Genomic DNA, 13841 nt, shown 5'->3' with positions numbered 1-13841 from the left:
AGACACCGACAACAACCAGAGATGAATAGAGAAGCTTTCCATCGCCGAACAAGAGATCCGACGACCGCTCGAGAGAGCGACGACTCAGACTACGGAGACGGGCAACCTGGCTCTTCGTTGCAGCCATCCGGGTCTTCCGAGGATCACCTGGATACCACTTACACCCTGGAAGGGTTCAACTGCCCATTCGTGAACGAGCGACCGATCACCTTCGTGAAGCCGTTGTCCTGGGTGCGCGTCTGCGTGAGATGCAGGGTGGTTGAGGCCGAGACTGTGCTGCTTCCCTAGGGTCACACCTTGTGTGACTGGTGCCTTGACGACATTTCTGATTGCGGGACAAATGCAGCTCGGCGGGAGGGCGGCAGTTTCGAAGACAGGCCCCGCGACGGCTCGTGTCCCCTGGACAGTGAACCCTTTGTGGAGACCGACCTCGTGATTCTGGACTTCCCAGTGCCGCATCTTCTGAAACTTCCGGTGCGCTGTTTCCATGCTGGCCTGGGCTGCCCTCTCGCCGGAAAGCTTGCAGAACTTCAGGGTCACCTGCGGGAATGCCTCTTCAGAACCGAGACCTTCGTGTTGATGCCTCGGTGTTGGTAGCATCGCCGGCGCCTAGGCCTGGGATCACCGCTGGTTCAGTCAGCACTGTGCCGCTCACGACAGGCCGCACAGACCGCTGCAATTACGTAGCCTGTGACCATGTGCGCTGAACTTCGAAGCAGCTGCCTTTGAAGATATGCCTGTACTGCTAAAACTTGTGATAAATATTATTGTTTCTCCTTTTCCGAATTGCTCGATTATTTGCGTGCCATTCGGCGGTCGGCTGGAAACGGCCTGAACAGCTGCATCACGTTGATTAGGTATAGACCAGGTGTTTCTTTTATTATTTTTTCTGAATTAGCATTTACAAGAGAATGCCACGAGGCTGGGTTCCTAGACGGGTATACACTTGTCAGAATATAGTAAAACTATAGTATGTCGTAAAACTAGCAATAACTGGCTTTACATGGAGCCAGTCTGATGACCTAATAAGTACTCGCAGGGAGCGTATACGCGTTTTCTCCGTTACAGAAAAGCTGTGGCTAAAGGTACGTCCGACACTGTCTCCAACATTTTAGAGGTACGTTAGACGTATTCGGCATTGTCTTTATCGATGCAAGTGCGAGGTTTCTCCTTCATCTGTTCCATGTTTCGACTTCAGATACTTCGCAAATAATCAATATTAGATATAAGTTAGCCTCGCGTCACCAACTATACTGTGGTGTAGCAGGCCTGTTTCGTTGCAGCCCGCTTACACGGAGGTGTTCGTCACTGCAGTGACCCCTGCCACGTGTGCTCCCATGGCATTGAAGCGTACTTGCCAAGGAAAATAACAACGCAATCCATATGGCGCGTCCCCGAACACATACTATGACAACGCCTGCTTATCGCAACTAGAGCGGAATGATGCAATGAAGTTCCGCTACCTATTGACTAAGTGATTGGTGGAAATTCGAATCCGTTGCAGCATTTGACATCTACAAAGATGTCAAAAATCGAAACTTCATTACAGTAAATAACAAAATCTCTAACGACCCAAAGCAGACAAGCGCAACTCTTCTCCGCACGGTAAATTCCTCTCAGTGTTATTCAAGTCACCCGCTCTTTTCGTTCGTATACAAACAAGCGTGAGTGACCTTAGTCGTACCGTATGCTTTTTCGCTCAGAGCAGTTCGTTCTTGACGCTTTTTCGGGAGACTGCTTTGACCAGATCCCTAGGCAAATTGCTAATCTAAACTTAAATGTTGTCAGCGTGAAATGCGGAGTCGTATAAGAGGTGGCTAAGTTTTACGTTTAAAACCATTTTCGCCCTCGCCAGTAAGATACACCCACATGCAACACTGATGCTGCAAGCGTCGTCTACATGAAATACATTATTCGTTATGGACGGGATTCTGCTCAAATTGATGGAGAACAGACGTACAGTAGTTCACCCTTATGGTATTCTTTGGCTGTACCAAGGGGAGGGCTCAGTTTTTTAATGAAACGTGTAGCGGCTGTTTGTGCTGAGTGCGTTACAATAAAGGTTAGAGTTCGACTTAAGTAAAGAGCACTCTAATTCGCTTCTATAGGAACGGCGAAATGTGCAAAAATCAAGCGGGAGAAATCGGAGCAGTTTGCACTGTGTATTTTTTACGATAAGCACAGAAGCTATTGCAATTTGGCAGTTTTGTTAACGCTGGGGTAATACATCTTATTTCCACGCTGGGTATACCCAGGCTGCATACGAAATTACTGGATGCTTTGTTTTTTTCGCCGACTTTCTTGGTTTGATCGTTTGCCTTGCGAGGCGAAACACTTTTCGCCACTTACATCTGAGATGTCAAGACGCCATAAAACAGGTAGGACGCACTGCTACAAGCGCTGGTGTGTGCGGTCATGGTTTGATTAAGTTTCTGCCACCGCTCTTAAGTGCGCTACAGACAACGTGTAGAAACAGCCCGATAAAGTACGTAGGAGCCCAGGGCGCATTAGTCTTTGCTGTCGAGCTGCATTGAAGACGCGTCACAAAGACTGCCGAAAAAATGCTGAGACAAAAGAAAAACAATTCAACTCAGGAAAATAAAATTATCTATATCCCACGCACTGTGGGAATCGGCGTAAGCGAAGCTTTCTGTTTTGGTTACCTTGATTGACGAATAATTACCGGTGATGTTGACGGAGAATGCTTAATTTCATCAACTGTCAGTCCAACACGACAGGGCTGATTTGATATTTAACGTTACGTTGAGTGCACCACTGCTTTTTGTGCGCGTACAGAACGCACAGTGAGAGGTGTTTGCTTGAGGCATTGTTGTGCGCCATGTTTCGTAACCTCAGAGGGTATACAGCATTGTCATTGCCTCACATGACACATCACATCGTGGCAGAACTAATAAATTTGATTTGGATTACGCGGCTGTACGTGTGAAAACGATAATCGGATTATAATGCACGATTTACTGGTGGCCTGCCGATCATTTTTGACACCGTGGTGTTCTTTAACTTGTTCTAAAATCTAAGTGGAGCTGCGTTTTCTGTTTCGCCCCTGTCGAAAGGCAATTGCCGCGTCGTCGTCAAATCCGCGACCTCGAGCGATGCCGTAGTCGCGAAGCTACTGCAGCGTGTTTGCGTGCGCAGTTGCATTTTTCACTGTGTTTATATTCTTATGGTGTATATTATCCGTGCATATATGTAGTTTTTTTCATTGTCAGAACTAATTTAATGCTATTTTGTTGCCATTTTTTGTATTTATCTACGCTTCATTTCTAAGAGGAGGTCCCCTTTCCGCGATGTGCTATGGGACGTCCTTCTGAATATGTACACCCCAATGCGTGTATTTAATTTCAAACCTCCACATGCCCGAAATTTCGATTCATGACATTAGCGTCCACATTTCATTTCAGTGTCCACATTTCACGACAGAGCTGCATGTTTCGAAGTATGTAACTTTTAAGACGTTCCTTAAATTCCCCTCAACGACAGAAGCATCTTCAAAAGCGCAGTAACAGCTTTTGAAACAAACAATACACGTACGAAGCAGAGGAGGCCGGTGTGACGGTGGCTTTCCCTGTCGGGGTACTACATAAGAAAACGCGATCGGCAACACTTACGCAGACTTCCGAGCACATGCACGTTGTGGAAAACGAACACTTTTAACGCCAAGCACAGCCGCGACGCATCGTACATATAGATGACGATTTATATGTTGCGAACACACTTCGTAACAGCAAGAACACAACTCGGACGTCAAGGTCACCCCGACGCATCGCAGCCGGCAAAGAGAGGCAAATTTGTAGAGCACATTCCGAAACCACCGATTGAGTTGTTTCCTTTGCCATATGTCCCACGTAGTCCTTTTTTTCCTGGTTGCAGAGAAAGCCCACGAAATATGAAAAAAAAAGCCACGTGCAGCGGAGCGTTTCCGCAATGGTATCGTGTTGCTCTCAAGCGTGCATTCAGTTCAAGCCTCAGTTCACTGACGCTTGCACTGAATGCACGCTTGTACACGCTTGAATGCACGCTTGAATACACTCTTGCACTGAGTGCACACTGAATGCACGCTTCTGTGCAAGCTCTCAGTTCACTGAGGCTTGCACTGAGCTGGTTTACTCGTGCAATATGAGAATGCGCTCAGAAAATAAAGTGCTTACCAGCTGTCATTAATAAACCTGAAAACCTTTGCAGAACTGGAATTCCCGGTGTTGAAACACCATGCACAGAGTCGCGGAACACATGTGTTGCCTCGTTCAGCCGCCGTCGTCTAATGCTTGGTAGACCTTTGCTGCGTCTTCCGTTCGTTGCACGCCTGATCGAGCTCCTCTGTCTTATCTTTCCCATCTTCATACTTGTGACCACAACCGAAGCAGATGAGCAACCGCGATCCGACTTTTTATATCGCCGAGCGAGTGGCAAGGGTGAGCGGAGATAAGCTCGACGGACGCACGAAGACAACCGCTTCGCGCGATTTAAAATTCACAAAAAGAGAAATAAAAAAATACGTTGGGATGTCCGGCAACAGCTTGGAGCGCGCTTGTTCCTTGAAACCGAATTTAGCACTCTCCTACCGGGGGTCGGTTACGACAAGCGATCAGATAGTGAGCAGATTTACCATTTCATGCTGAGGCACACCGGTTCTCTTCGTTGAATTGAAACGGATATACGCAAAAGTGTTTACAACACATACACGCACCGCGGCTGATAATTCGGGTCACATCATTGCGCCCCCGAGAGAGATTTCCGCGTACTGAAGTTTCCGATGCACCGAAAGGCTTCCCTGACGATCTTATATGAACGGACATTGCGTAAATTTCGCAAAGTACGATCTAAAGCATCTCCAAATTGTTCCGCAGCACGCGACAGCAATACTTTCAAGCAGCGCCGCGCCGGATCGCACAAGTTAGAGTGGAGGAAAGGCTCGCCACGCACTCTTTCCTCCTCGCTCAATGTATATGTCTATAGGGGCTCCGTGTAGGGTAGTAAACCGGAATGACTTCTGCTAGCCTCCTTACATCTATATCGGTCTTTCCATATTCTTCAACAGAGTACTTGTGCGATCCCATTTCATTTGGGTGTTCCGTTCATTTACTTTCTAGCTTTTGCTCCGCAATGGCTTTGGTTGCTTGCATGAGAAATTCGCACGTGAATGGTAAATGCGTGGATCAAAGTCACTTCAGAACCAATAGCTTTGGTAGCTGGGACGCAGGGATCGAGGCAGGGTATTTCCCCTTCATATACTCCAATTGCGTGGGAGTATTTTTCGCTGCAAACCTATATGCATCCTTTAGGTTTTTAGTTTGTATTTGTGAACGTAATATTGGTAATAATTTGATTTTCCGCAAACACAGATTACAGTCGGGCCGTAATTGCCAATTACTGAAACGCATATTACCGTTCGAGTTTCGTTAGCGGTATTTTTCTTGCGCTATCAAGAGGCTTCAGGGCTTCCTATTCCGCGGCTGTAGTCTTTCACTGCGCAAGCATTTTCATAAGGAAGGAAGGAAAGAAAAAGTGTAGAAGGAAAGGCAGGGAGGTTAACCAGTTGAACTTAACCGGTTTGCTACCCTACACATGGGAGCTGGATGGGGGCGTTGAAAGATTGGGAAGGGGGAGAGAGAGTACATAGCACAGCACACACATCGTCCGTTAGAGTCCATCGCTGTTGCGCGGTACGTGGTATGATTGTCACAGTCGCTTGTCCAATCCCGTCTCTTTCAAAAACCGAAGTAGTGCCTTCGCCACCTTCAGCTGCGATGTCTTCTGTCGACGGCATGTGAAAATCGTTTCGAGGGACCATGATCTAGTCTCAAGGTGCGCTAGAACGGACGCCATGGATTGTCGCTGAACATTATAGTCAAGACAGTCGTACAGAATGTGTTCCAGCGTCTCCTCGCAAAGACAGGCATTGCAGAGAGCGTTGTCGGCCATTCCAATGCGAAATGAGTGAGATTGCGTGAAAACCACCCCTAGCCATAAGCGATAAAGTAGAGTCGCCTCTCTTTGGCGGAGTCCAGTTGCCATACAGTGATGCATCAAAGAGGGCAGGTGGTATTGACCGTTGCTCCGGTTGGTCTGGCTCTTTGGTGTGCACCATAGAGCATTTTCATAAGACGACCACGACGACGATGGCGAAAGCTCGAAGATACGAGATTCCTGAAGCACCAAGGTAAACTTGTAGCACAACGAATCGGCTTCATATGACAGTATTATATGCAAAATAAAGAAAAGCAGGACATCTTGCGCCCGTTCTACAACATGATGCATCGCAAAAGAAAGGTACGTCATTTTGCTGTGAAGTGAAATCTCGAAGAAGGAGCTTCTAAAGTCGGCGTGCAAAGAGGCTTGACAGGTATAGCTATTGTTTCGGGAAGGTTTTGACTATGCCTCTCCAAGGTCAAACAGACACACGGCCAACGTGAACCACGTGATCCTTTTTGATCTTTTATCGCTATCGCGTTCACGTTTTTGCAGTTTTCCTCCAGTTCCATATGGCGAGCTCTTGCCTGAGCGAAGGCGCCATACTTTATTATTATTATTATTATTATTATTATTATTTTATATTATATGTCAGCATTCGCTGTTATGACGGTTATAGGTGTGCTGCAGAAAGGAGAAAAATTATGTGTAACACATACTGAATTCAAAACAAAAGAGAACCGTTCAGTTGGCCACCAGCTGCATAGAATGCATAAATATGTTGCACTTCCGAGACGCAAGAACCTGAAAAACACTTGTGGAGGGTCCCTCTGTTACGCGGTGTTGTGAAAACAATTGCGTGCAACTAACCAATAGTAACTATATAAATTTTGAGTATTAAGCATTGTTACTTCTTAAATATACAACGCATAAGAAATAAAAAAAGAATTAGGGTAGATAACTATCATTAATGCACAAAGCTGCTGCTAGAAAAGAAATACTGTACACAAAAGTAAAATTCTTTCTTTATTAAACATACAACACAATGTAGCTCGTTTGCACACAAATAGTGATAAAAGACAACTACATTACACGCAATAAAATATTGCTTGAATAAATGTGCATGACGAGGTAGTGCGAGACATGCTGTCTTTTGAATTTTTGCACTCATGTTTCACGAAAGCAATATTTAAATCCGCAGAAAGAGTAAAGAACGTAAATCAGAATTAGTTTGGAAGGCTATGTTGTAGTAATAAATAGTGTGCAGAAGGATATATTTTCAAAATAATTTTTTGTCTGCGTATCCATTCTATCTGTCTTGCGATGATGTCAGGAGATGGATAATGTAAATGCACCTATGTATTTGTTAACTCGCTCGTTCCTGATATCAGCAAGAGCCGATAACTAAGGCGGGGATGAACCGGACGCTTAGTGCCTCTTTCCTTATTATGTTTTCTTACTACGTATGATGACGAAGCGTTTATTGTCACCAAACAGTGCGAAAGAGAGAGAGAGATGAAGAGGAAAGGCACAGAGTTTAACCAGATATCCGTCTCCGGTTTGCTACCCTACACTGGGAAAGGGACATAGGGGTTAGAAAGAAGACAGAGAGGAAAGCGTTAAAAAACAACAAAATAAAATGCCCGAAAGCTGAGACATAGTTACTAGTGCTAACAAGACTAACAGGAAAAAAGTTGATACAGGACAGAGCGCTAGTGTCCTGTCCCTGTCCCAACATTTTTTTTTTCGTCAGTCTTGTTTGCGCTAGTAACTACTTCCCACAAAATGCATCCACACCAACAAGCCCAACCTTCTGCGTTAGTTTTCCGAGAGCAAGGACACATTTCGCCTGCGCGCCTAACGTGACGGTGAATTGTGAACAACCTATTTCACGCCGAGATATCCGTGCATCTTGGCGCAGAATGCCGGCACGAAAAACGTACGAATAATCTGCGTGGTAATTTATGCCGATGCGTGTCGTGCGCAGAAGCAGGAGTACAACAGCCACGACCCCGCAATCGGCTACGCACGAGATGCGACATCGGGCCACTCTATCGCCTCCGAGATGCTCGCTCACACTGCTATATAATAATAATAATAATAATAATAATAATAATAATAATAATAATAATAATAATAATAATAATAATAATAATAATAATAATAATAATAATAATAATAATAATAATAATATGCAGTTACACAAAGAATAATCAACGATGCACCAACCAAGTTGTTACCGCCTTGGGAGTGGCAGGTCATAGAATGTGACATATCCTTTTTAGAAATAACAAAACACGCACCAGAGATCGAAATACGAACTCATTTCCTGGAACTCCAACACAAGCACTCCTGCGCAGAGTTCTACACAGACGCTTCGAAGTCCAATGCCGGGGTGTCGTATGTTGCCGTCGGCCCATCCTTCTCAGAATCCGATGTACTACAAACGGAAACAAGTATATTTACGGCCAAGGCCTACGCATTACTGTCTGCCGTGAAGCATATAACAAAATCAAAACTCCAAAAGTCAGCGATATACACAGACTCCCTAAGTGTCCTGAAGGCCTTAATGTCACTCAGCAAACATAAAAATCCCATATTTAATGAACTATATTCGGTCTTGTGCAAAGCGTACTCATCTAACCAGAATATCATAATATGCTGGGTCCCTGGCCATAGGGGAATCGAAGGTAACGTTCTGGCGGACGAGATGGCCACGTCAATCACATTGCAAGCTGTTAACCCTACCGCTGCGGTGCCTGTCACAGATCTGAGGCCTTTCTTGCGAAGGAGGCCGCGAGATCACTGGCAACACATGTGGGATGCGGAAACGGATAATAAGCTCCACCTGATAAAACCACAGTTAGAATTCTGGCCCTCTACTACAAAATCGCGCCGAACAGATGTCCTATTCTGTCGTCTCAGAATAGGACACACGTTTGGCACCCATAATTTTCTACTCACCGGAAGTGAGCCTCCAACATGTGGTAGATGCGGGGAGAGGCTGATTGTACTCCACGTCCTCCTGGAGTGTCGGGAAGCCGAATCTGAGAGAAAGAGATATTTTTCCATAGCATACCGCCGACACATCCCTCTTCATCTTCTAATGTTTCTCGGTCCAGAACCGCTTTTTAATACAAACAGTGTCCTAGGTTTCCTCAGAGATGTTGTCTTACGTGTTATTAGTCTCATGAATTCGTAGCGCCTCCTCTCTCGAGAGGATGCCACTGCGATAATTGTTTTGCGTAGCACATGCCTCCAGGCCCTTGTGCTTCAAGGGCTCTTAGGAGGCAGTAGTGCTCTGGCATTTCTTATAATCGTGATATATTTTACCTATCGTATCATTCTTTTTATATGCATCTAAATTTTCATAGTACAAGTCATACGTCATCGCCATAATTTTATCATACAGATTTTACGCACTTTAGAGCGTATATTTTAAGGCCTCTTTACAGCCACCTCACACCAACTTCATAGCAATCATAATTACGCCGCAAACTCATTACCACAGACATGGCGCTCTTTGGCCACACCTGGCCCTTGCGCCATAAAACTCCACACATCATCATTAATCAACGATGCAGAAAGAGGCACTATCGTGTTTTTGTTTTGCTTTGTTTTGGATCTATGATGCGCTACCGCAACTCAGTGAGCCACGGATCTAGTTACGAAAGTTCTTACACGTAAGCAGAAAAAACCGATTATATATGCAACGATTGAGCCATTTTTGTCACGCGTTGCGGTTGAGATTGACATCCTTATACTGCTGCTTCTTTTATTTTTTCGACCTAGAAGATAGATTGTTATCGGGCAATGGCTCATTTATTGGCCGGATGTGGCATTTGTGGCGAAAAAAAAAAACAAGAAATCTCCAGAAACGTGTACCACTGCGACGTACCATCTGATATAGTGATTGGCGGCTAGATATGCGGTTTCTGGTCGCCATCGGTCGAATTCGACATCAAAACAAAAAAAAGAAAGGAAGAAATCTGTATGAAGATGTCAGATTCCAAGGCCGTTCACCCAGAGCGACACAGAAAGCAACCTCTGTCAGCTGCACGTGACAGCAACCGTGTATTCAACGCCCAGAGAAAAGAAGAAAGAAAGAAAAAGGACCAACGCCATTGACATTAATGATCGCGAATTGGTCGCATACGCGATTTCGCGCATAGCGGTCACACTATTAAGCATTCGCACTGTCGAGACCTAAGCCTCGCTTTGCCGCAACACAGCGCAGTACGTACAGCGGTCTTGGCGGAGCCGACTTTACAGTGAAAGCTACAAACGCCGATTTTCTCTGTTTGCCACTAAAACGCGGCACCAGTCACGTCGGACGCTAATGCATAGTGTTGCACGTAACTTGAGCCACACATTAAACGATATGCAAATGTAGTTGGACCGAACCAAGGCAATAGTTCGATGCATTGCAAACATTCCGTACTTAGCACACACTGGCGTTGCAGTGCAGACCTATAAGGTTACGGCCTCTCATCACATGTACAGCTTTGGTATTCTGCGCTCGTTCTGTTTTTCTGCTAGCTCCTTTCACGATTTCCTTACACACACCGCATCATTAAAACCCGCACTAAGTAACATATGCACGCGAAAGACGGCCTTGTGGTTTACGCCGCGTTTCCGCACGAACTACAAGTTACAAACCCTGGAACATAATTTACCGAGTATCTTAAACATGTACAACCTTACCATGGGCTTTACTTTGAAACAGCTTAAAGAATATTTACGAAACATGTATTGTCTTATAATACTGTTAACTATCAGGATGCAATGCAGACTGAGCAAGTGGTATTATTTTCAATCTCGTATAAATATCGAATCTATATCATTGTTGGAAATGGATATGATATAATTTTTTACTGTTTGTTTGTCTGTGAGCTGTTGAAGTCAAATCGTTTTGTTTGTGTATTTACGATATGTGCGTGTGTTAGTATATTTGTGGGTATATCTGGAAGAATGTGCAAGTCACCTGTATGTTTATTAATGGCTATGTTTAGTCATTAATCTGTTTCATCTTCTGAGTATCGCCACTGCTATAAGTTTCCAAGTTGCCCGGGCCCAGTCAAGCTGTACAGCTCTTTCCCAGGTATCCCTACAAGAAATGTACATATCTTTCTGGAAAAAAACACTGAATATAACTCAAATGAAATTCTATTTTCCGTCTCTTGGAGATACTCAGATTAGCGTTTACATCACGCCAAATTAGATCATTTCTCTTATTAATTTAATCAACTTCCCAAATATTATAATCAGATGAAAAGTGTCAGTGAGAAAATTGTAGAGCAACATAAAAAAGTCCCGATGCAGCTTTCTGTGACTCACCACGTGCTATATAAAAGTGTTTTTCCGAGTGTGAAGGAATCTCGCGAATACTCGTGAGATTCTTTCGAGCGATGCCATAGCCTCAAAGCTACTGCGGCGGGCACAGAAGTGTTGGTTTGATGTGCGACCGCTACCGTAGTGTCGCCTTGACCCTGCGTTGCGCTTTAAGAATGCGGCTCCGCTTCTTCACGCCCTGCCTAAGTTGTCCGGTGGACATAATTCCGTGGTGTTTCTTTCTGAGAAATGGCAGAAACGTACCGGGCCGCACCTTGAACTGAAGTTTATCAAGTTTTCCCGGAACCCCTCTCGTGTTGTAGCAGTAGCGTTTACTTGCCTTCGCACGTCTTCTTTTCTCTGTGTCCCCGCCCCCAACCCCTTGCATGTGAATAGCCTCTTCTCCCTCATACTCTCGAAAGTTCCATCTACGTCCTCTCTGCACTCGCAATTTCTTAATAAGGTAAGCGCTGCAGTTTCTGGAACGATTGTGGACGGGGTCACGCATAATTACAGCTGCCAAGAGGTTGATGTTCTCTGAGCCCCAACCCGACGTGGTGGGCCAGACTGCACCCGTGGGAAACTTGAAAGAAGAGGCAAAGAGAGCTTCCCTTTGAATCGCGTTCTCAAGTATTCGAGATGTTTCTAAGCAATAAATGCCTTCGCGACACCCGAAATCTCAATCATGAATGCGTCGGCCCAGCAGCTCCGCCATGACCTGTTGCAATCAGCAACAAAGGCAAGACATGTGTGCCACGGGTGATTTGGTTATCGGCTGTTACTCGTCGAAGCGTATTTTCGCACGATGGAAATGATTTCATTATCAATTTCGCCCTGTTTCCTACCTTCTCCGTAATTATTTTGCGCTGACTTTTCTCCATGAATTCGTACTGAATAGCTCGCATTGATACCCTTTAAGAGAAAAAAGAAGTGGCCTCCTGCTAACGATTATTTATTTAGCTGATAAATTACTGTATGAAAACACGTTATGTCTTAGAGACATTTAATATGTAAAAAAAAATTATTGGGTTTTACGTGCAAAAACCATTTTCTGATTATGAGGCACGCCGTAGTGGAGGACTCCGGAAATTGTGACCACCTGGGTTTCTTTAACGTGCACCTAAATCTAAGTACACGGGTGTTTTCGCCCCCATGGAAATGCGGCCGCCGTGGCCGGGATACGACCCCGCAACTTGGTGCTCAGCAGTCCAGCACCGTAGCCACTGGGCAACCACGGCGGGTCATTTAATATGTGTTGCAGGCAGGAAATAAATTGCAAAGCTGGGCACAAAAGCGCATTCCCTTCGCATAAGCATTTTTTTTTTCATTTTCATGGCTTTCTTCTGCGCCGTTGACTTACCGATGAAGCGTTAGCTATGCTGTCGCGGCGTTTCTACGGAGAAAATAATTGTTTGAGCTTGATCCAGGTCGGATGGTGCAGGTGTCCTTCAACACAAAGAACTTGCGGCAAACTTCGCCGTAAAGTTTGCACACGTAGTCAGGCGGACACAGAAAATTGTGCTTCTACAGTGCCGCGAAAGGGAGGAGGACATAGCGCTCTGCCCCTGCTGGGGTAAATTTTTTGCCGTAGGTGGTTGTCTCTGGTTATTTATCGAGGGCGTCCTTTAGGCGCGACTGAAAAGAACACCCCCCCCCCCCTCTATGATTGTGGCACACTCTAGCCCCGTCCCATTTCACGCTACACCGTGACACTCGTCGAGCAATGTTAACTTGAAAAAGTACGCAAAGCTGTTTTTCAACGAAAAACATCCTGTTTAAGGGCATTTCTGCCTCAAATGGGGTCCTCTACCCCTTCCTTTCCCAACCAAAAAGGAAGCACGAACACAAATGCATTTGCAATTACTCCGAGTTTCTTGTTCTTGAAATAACACACACCCTACTGTTGTTGACCCAGCTAAGCATTGTTATCAATGAATTGCATTTTGCACTACCAAACCCTCTCTGAGTAATTGGGTGCGAATCATTGTGGGATGGTAAAGGCGGAGCTGGTGAATGGAGACAATACATCGTTATTCTAGTGTGTGGTCGAACTTATTTTCGCAACATTAGCAGCGTGAGGTCCCCTCTGGTGAATAAATAAAAATACATTTTTGCAGTTTTAAAATCGCCACCCCGACACTACGAATTCCCACGCAAATAGGTCCCACGTCCTTCAGTAACATGCGAGAAATTGAAGAACAGCGCTGACTCACACCGGATATTAAAGACGTATTTCAACCGGCAGAAATAAATGTCCTCAAATAGGACGCGTCAACCTTGAACAGGTGTCACAAGCATTTGCCATAAAGAACTTATTATATCAGTGCCGCACGATATACAAACTCGACACGACGATCGTATTGTCAATATTTTACATCCTGCTGAAATATTTCCTCAGTGAATAATTTTGAATTTATTTTTTCAACTGATACGCGATGGAATATTTAGTCAGTTATGAAACTGTACATCATTGTTCCTGCGAAGAGTCGCGGGTGGGGAAAGATCTGTAATACTAGGGTGACAGCCAGAAGCCATTGCTTCGTGTAATTCAGTATGACTTATTACTTGTCCTTATCTAG

Source organism: Dermacentor variabilis, chromosome 9 (genome assembly GCF_050947875.1).
Source record: "Dermacentor variabilis isolate Ectoservices chromosome 9, ASM5094787v1, whole genome shotgun sequence".
Lineage (NCBI taxonomy): Eukaryota > Metazoa > Arthropoda > Arachnida > Ixodida > Ixodidae > Dermacentor > Dermacentor variabilis.
The sequence above is the reverse complement of the archived record's forward strand: the minus strand, read 5'-3'. Positions refer to the sequence as shown.